Genomic DNA, 7,472 nt, shown 5'->3' with positions numbered 1-7,472 from the left:
CTTCCTTCGCAGGCATAGAGGGGTGTAGGAGGCATGAAGTAAGACTGCGTTTTGTGTGCAGAGATTGGATTTAGCACCAACCACTGGATAACTGGATCATATTGGATGAGCACACTGGGTCTGCTATTGACCCCTTACTCATGTGCTATACAATGAAGCTAGTACATCATAATATAGGTGTTCCTCAGATCAGCAGGACCTGCTTGAACAGAAAACAGCCTTAATATTACTCAAGGGCTGAATTAAGTCGAACGTATGCATCATATTACTATTTTAATATGACCAGCCTTTATCACAATTTCAGTAAAGTGCTAATTCCAGTTTATTTACAAGGATGGAAAAAGAGCAGTTGGAGGAAACCAACTCACAGTTTTTTTGTCGCAGAAATCACCAAAATCCACAGCCAAGGGGGTGGCCTTGCCGATGACAGGCAAGGATGGGTCCGCCCTTGGTCCGGGCTTTGCCCGGGCGCTGCCCGAGCGCGCCCCACGTTGCAGGAGCCCAAGTTGGTTTTTAAAGCGCCTCCTGGCCAACAGGCGCTTGCAGGTGACGTGCGCAATGCGCAGTGGCTGCTGAGTCCTGTGGTCCTCACAATGATAGTGGCAGTGCGGGCTTTCCATGCTGCGGGAGCCCGCATTAGTTTATAAAGCACTTCGTGGCACTTGCAGGTGATGTGCGCAATGCGCAGGGGCAGCGGGCTCCAGTGGTCCTCAACAACGATGGTGGCAGAGTGGGCTTCCCATGCTGCGGGAGACCGGGTTGGTTTTTAAAGCGCCTCCTGGCACTTGCAGGTGACATGTGCGGTGGTTGCTGGTTCTCTGTGGTCCTCAGCAACAATGGTGGGCGAGTGGGCTTCCTGTGCTGCGGAAGCCAGCATTGGTTTTTAAAGTGCCTCTTGGCCTCCTGGCGCTTGCAGGTGACATGTGCAATGTGCGGTGGCTGCTGGCTCCTGTGGTCCTCAGAATCTCCAAAACAAAAGAGAGGGGTCCTACTCTCCAAAGGGACAGAACGCCAAAATGACACTAGGTTTAAAATGAATTCCCTTTGGGAAACAACAATAGCATACTCAACTATTCACTCATCACCTGCAAAATTAATGACCTAGAGAAAGTAAATGCAATTGTTACAAATAATTTTAAAAGAGTTAATCAACTCTGATATTATAACCACAATTTCATCAGATATTATTACAAAATACAAAACAAAATGGAACAATGAAGTGCAAATCAACTGTATAATTCCAAAACCAACAATGATGATCAATTCAACATCTTAGTAATATTCTCTTCTTATTATGCCTTGAAGAACACCAATTGGTATATACAAAATGTATTTTTAAAGAAGACCAAGAAGCGACACGTTTTGATGGTATCAGCAGGTCCAACCACCTTCTTCAGGCTTTACACTAAAAAATATCCCAGCACTTTAAATCGTAATCTAGGCGCATGGGCTATTTAACGGGCAAGACTTTCCTCCCGATATCTATTCTTCATGAACGTACAATAACAGACTTGACTGGAAATTTCACCAATTCCCAGAAATGTGACAATGGATAACTATCACAGCGTATTCCACAATGTCCTCTATGGGAATTAGTCTATGTGCTTGATCGTCCCAATAATAATGTCCTTTATGGGTAAGCACATATTCCCTATTAGATTATTTAAATGTGGACTCAATCTTATCCTTCCCTTCTCTTGTGGCTGTCATTGCCGTTTTCACCACTGAATACATGTAAAACCAAAAGACCGGGACAAAAAAATCTCTGTATGTTTTCGTTATTTCTCTTGTGGTCCTCAACAACGATAGTGGCAAAGCGGGCTTCCCGTGCTGCGGGAGCTGTGTTGGTTTTTAAAGCGCCTCCTGGCACTTGCAGGTGACGTGCGCAATTGGCGGTGGCTGCTGGCTCCTGTGGTCCTCAACAATGATGGTGGCACAGCAGGCTTCCCATGCTGCGGGAGCCCGTGTCGGTTTTTAAAGCACCTCCTGGCGCTCGCTTGCAGGTGACTAGCGCAATCCACTGTGGCTGCTGGCTCCTGTTGTCCTCAACAACGATGGTGGCAGAGCGGGCAATCACACTCAGTAATGCGACTCTCAAAATCAAAATGAATAATAAACAACAGCACACTCTTTGACCTATGTTCCTGAACCAATTCCCATTTCAGTATTGGTTTTTCTCCTTCATGCAAAAAGCGCACAATTATTTACCTCATCTCAATTTCAGTGATCTCACAATCATTTGCATGGCAAGTATATATTTTTACAACCATTAGCTCATCCCTTGAATACAGCTTCATAGCGACCTAGAACCATCCCTAAATTCCATCATCAATGACATTACACAGTCCATCCTAAATAAGGCAATGTACTGTTCTTCCTCTGTCTGCCCCAATTCCGTTGTGCCGTCGAAAAAAGTGTTCTGTTGACGAGCCTCCAGGGGGCTCCATCAACGGAATACTTAGGGGCAGATTTATGTCGGACTTGCCCCACGTTTACGCCGCCGTTGCGTCACGCAACAGCGGCGTAAACGTGTCGCATCCCTGCGACCCATTTACAACGTGACGCATCTAGGCAGATGCGTCACGTTGTAAAGCCCTGCGCCACCTGTGGGCGTTCCGGCGCAGGGTGGGCGTTCCGGGGCAGGTGCGCCTCGCAAAAGTGCCTGCGTGAAATCTACAAGATTCCACGCAGGCACTTTTAGGCCAATGCTGCGTCAAAACCCTGCGCCTGCTTGAAGCAGGCGCAAGGCTTGACGAAGCATTGGACAGATAGGGCCCCCCAGACAATTGCTGGAGCTGCGTCGCGCTTGCGATGCAACTCCAGCAATGCGCCGCCTTTACGGCACAGATGCATCATGCATCTGTGCCGTTTTTTCCCCATGGTGCGCCGCATTGTAAATGCGATACAAAAGGGGATAATGGACGGAGCGTTTGAGCAAATCAAACACTCACCCCCAGCCAACTGATCTGGGTTTAATCCATCACCATTCTTTAGCCCACTCAGCCACCCCATTTCAGACATGGCTATATGCAAATCAGTCTGACCCTGTGCCTTATGGGAACAGTCCAGCCCGAACTGCCAAGCCATGTCTTCCATGGACCGGAAACAAGCATCCTGGGACCGATTTCGGATTCATAATCCTCATCAGCCAGGCTATCTTGAATCCAGTGGCCAAGTGAGCAAGTGACTCACGTATGAGCATACCCTGCCACACTTAGGGCGAACAAAGCGATACAAAAGGGGATGATGGACGGAGCGTTTGAGCAAATCAAACACTCACCCCCATTGTAAATACGGCGCACCATGGGTGGTGGAGCTGCGGCGCACAATAACTGGCGTAAAACAACAAGGACCCCCTGATAAGGATACAGTTCCTGGGTCAGGGCAATGCATTATGTGAAAAAAAACACCCAGGCAAACAAATATACACTGGCAAAGTAACAAACAACAAATGAATAAAAATGACAAGGCACTGAAATTAGCACAATGATTTTCAATTTAATAGGTTGTATAAAAATATCATGAACAAGTTCATTGACATATACATAAAAAAAGGGAATAAAAAGATTTCTCAATTAATATGATGCAAAGATATATATGGTGTTCCTTAGTCAGATGATACAATGTGGAGATGGTCCCGTCTACGCGTTTCGACACAATATCAGTGTCTTCCTCAGGACACTACCATCTTGTCACTGGAATTAGAATTAACAATATTTAAAATGTTATATCTCTTGTGCTAGAAAAGTGCATAGTCATACAAATAATTTGTTTAAACAACTTGGCCAGTGTTTTTTAATCTGTAAAATTGATGGACCGCCAGACTAGTTCATTCTATTAGTTTAGGAAATACAAGATTTCTGAAACATGTGCAAAACAGCTATCAATCATATCAAAAATGGGGGGGTGGATTAATTTAGTTCCATCGAGCCAGTTTGGGAGCATGTCATTTTATGAGCATGTCATTTGATTGATACAGGTATGCACTTTCATGCTGAACATTTGATATTCCATAATATTTAAGATAACATAGCTCATGATTTGATATTTTCACTTAAATATATATTCATCAGAAAAGCATAATACAGAATAAAAGAGAAAGATAGTATGTAGTATATATCAAAAGATAAAGAGATCTTGTGGGTCTCCAGTCGACCTTTTCTAAAAAGCATTGTCCTATTTATATCAAAGGTAGTGAGGGATCTTATTATCTATTTATCTTTCTTTTTCAGGAAAGTATAGAACACCCTAATTTCAATGAAGAGACAAGGGAGGGAATTCAATAATCATTTATAACTTACGGAGAATGTATGATATTTTTATTTACCTTATATTGTATCTTCTCGATGAAGTGGAATCCTTTAATCCAAATGGGTAAAGTCAGAGAGCTTGTACAGGGTTTTCTTTCTCTGTTGATAGATATTGGGGAAGAAACCGTGTAAAATAGACTTATTATTTAGAAGTTCATGTAGAATTTTCTGTCTCTGTTTGGTAGTTTATTAATGGAGAGATATTATGACATGGCCATAGCTAAAAGAGAATTCATATTTTTAATAGTCATATTGCGAATGGCAATAGATGGACAATCCAAAATGGAATTTTCATCTTCAAGTCTCACCAGTTTATATATCGATTTATGGTGGGTCAAACTGAAACATTTGTTTCATCTACTGGTCTTCCTGCTTAACTTATACAACTCTAGGGGATCAAATTAAGTTAAAATACCGGAGGTGCGACTACTTCATGGTATATGTGTTCCTTATACTGTTGATTTATTTGCACGGAATCTCGATGTCCACGTTTTCTCTGTGATAAATAAAAAATATATTGTTTGCATGAATGGGAAGGGAGCATTGCTTACTCTGTATGTCTAAATATAATTAAATTAAATGGTTTCTATGTCTGGAAAAAACGTTTATATTAAGGAAGTTTTTAATGAATCTAAATTAGTTTGGGGTAAAGGAAACTCGATTCTAGTTTGTGCGCATTATGGGCATAGGTAAGAGTGAAATGGTTACCTTAATATAAAGCCGCGGTGTGGATTGGTGCAGCGTGATCGGAAAAAGCAGCAAAGTGGGTAATGATTTCTTTTGTGCTGAAAACAAAATTGAATGAAAACAGCGATATATTAGGAACAGATTCGTGAGTTTTCTTTTTTATCTCCGAGTGAAAATTGCACAGAACAGCTGTTACCTGTTTTTTAGACGGCTCCGTGATGGAAATAGACGGCGTGCATTCAACGGCGTGATTATTGCATTGATTGAATAAAAACGTGGAGATTGTGTAGATGAGGATTCTGGGCCAGTTTGAAGTTCATGAAAACTGCAGATGGAGGATATAATACATGAACTAAATATTTTGATAACGTTCCAAATCACATAACTGGCACATCAGAAGTAAAGCTAATTCATCGAATTTAAACGACCGATAACTTGCGTAGTGGTAACGGATAAGCAGCGCGGTAAGAACGAAGTCTGTGCAGATGATAAATAACGGAATGTGAACAACATCAATGACTAGAGAAGATCTTTACCTTATGCGGAGATGACAATACTGCTTTAAATCAAGGATAACTAGTCATTTGATACAGGCGAAGTAAGTATCGTGTATGGCAGTTTGATCGATAAACTATAACAAAAGAAAAAGATGCATACTGTCAACCGTGGAACAAAATTGCTGTATGCTGTAGACATATCACCATCTGGTAATGTGTAGGTATATAGACCGCGTAATGATTGTTACCTATTTCGAAGAGCCCGCGTCGTCAATCAGACTGGTATGAAGTGGCGTTTTTACCTTCTGAAAGGATTCAAATTTGAAACAGCCCTTTTGATTCGTGTATATATAGCGTATTTGGGGATTGGAGGCGGGAAAAGATAGTCCTGCCTCTTAAAGGTATATATTACTAGGTACTGAAAACAAAAGATTCGATACGTGCAACCAAAGATAATTTGTTTCCGTAATCAGAATGAGGATATGAGGAAAAAGAAAGGGTTCCGCGATGTTTACGCTTTTAGAAAAATGTTAACCCTGGGGATGCGCCAGTTATTGTAAATCTGCCCCTTAATGTTTGCCGTCTCTAAATGAGGTGGGTGGACTGAGGATTTGGTGGGCGGGGTCATATTTGCAATGAAGTATCCTGTCGGCCAAACTCTAAATAATGTACAATATTGTCTAAATCAACACGTGATGCATACCTAATAATTACATCTAGGAAAATAATATAAATATTGAGGGATGGTGCACTGAGGGCCACCATATGACATAGCAGTAAATGTGGGTAAGAATAGAAATCCAAAAGAACTGTATTCTGTCTTGTGATAGAATTAGCCATGTCCAACTTTTACTATGGAAATACCCTTTATGTAAACATCGAAAAATAATATCTGCAAAAGCCACAGCAGCTTCAAAATGCATCAGCTTGCCTGCTACTGGATATCCCAAAATATCAGGCGGTGGCCCACGGCTTGACTAAATTGAACTGGCTTTCAGTCGACAAAAGGATCAGATTTAAATCTTTGTGTCTAGCCTGCACGGCATCAGCCCAGAATATTTGAGGGACTGTCTGATCTGGTATTCACAGTCTAGAAATCTACATTCCTCCACCAGTAAACTCTTACTGATCCCCAGAGCCAAGAGAGTGCACTGGGGGGGGAAGAAGTTTTATTTCAGGAACAGCAAAACTCTGGAACACACCCCCTAAAAACATTAAAAAACAGCCCCAATCTATGGTCTTTTTGAAAATCGCTGAAACCTGGCTTTTATCACCTAGTGACAACTACTCCCATCATCAGTAGCAATCTGGCATCTGCCGGGAAAGAAGCGCCAAGATGCTCATGGGCATTTGAGCGCTTTACAAAATTTCTAGTCAAATATGCCTTGAAATTTTACTAGCACAAATCCCAATTTGGCGCAGGTGAAAGATTTCCATATGGGTGTAAAATTAGCACCCAACACTATGGGGCTCATTATGATGTTGAGTGGAAGTGTGGGACCGACAGACACCTGGTTGACGGTCCTGACCGCCTCCTTAGGATGTGACTGAACACTGTTTTGTCGCATTCCTATATTTCATTATGGGAGCATGCATGATCGGCCAGTTAGAGGCAGTCGGAAAGGAAACCGAGCAGCCCATTTTGATGCAGCCCTAAAGGCGCGGACCGCCTTTATGGCCACATCTTAATCGGCCCCTATGTAATATAGGGTTAATCAGCACAGTAGACAGACCTTCCTCAGTGTAAGTCTCCATTTTGTGAACATTCTTAAGCAGGCTAAAATCAATTTGCCGACAGTGTACCTCTCAGAATGTATAGCCGTGGGTGTCCAATTTGTATGCTTGATATGGGCAGTTTAATACTTATGTAACACAAATGTGATCAAGAGCAGGAACTTTAGTCCTCGCTAAGTAGTCTAAGGTAAATCTGAGCATGTGTTGTTATCAGATAAACCTGTATAGAGGTGTGATAATCCAT

At 42.2% G+C, this 7,472-nt stretch overlaps 1 long non-coding RNA gene across 1 annotated transcript; it reads right to left on the bottom strand.

Moving 5' to 3' along the window:
• Window positions 1–3,486: 3,486 nt before the first annotated feature.
• Window positions 3,487–5,803, bottom strand: LOC144761488 (uncharacterized). Its single transcript, XR_013595744.1, has 6 exons — window positions 5,743–5,803; window positions 5,534–5,628; window positions 5,194–5,322; window positions 5,019–5,095; window positions 4,328–4,409; window positions 3,487–3,695 (listed from the first exon to the last, which is right to left on the bottom strand). It is a non-coding gene; the product is annotated as an uncharacterized LOC144761488 (long non-coding RNA).
• Between the last annotated feature and the right edge of the window lie 1,669 nt (window positions 5,804–7,472).

The sequence above is a fragment of the Lissotriton helveticus genome, chromosome 6 (assembly GCF_964261635.1).
Source record: "Lissotriton helveticus chromosome 6, aLisHel1.1, whole genome shotgun sequence".
NCBI classification, from domain to species: domain Eukaryota; kingdom Metazoa; phylum Chordata; class Amphibia; order Caudata; family Salamandridae; genus Lissotriton; species Lissotriton helveticus.
Note: the sequence above shows the minus strand (reverse complement) of the source record. Positions and strands in the feature narration are given on the sequence as shown.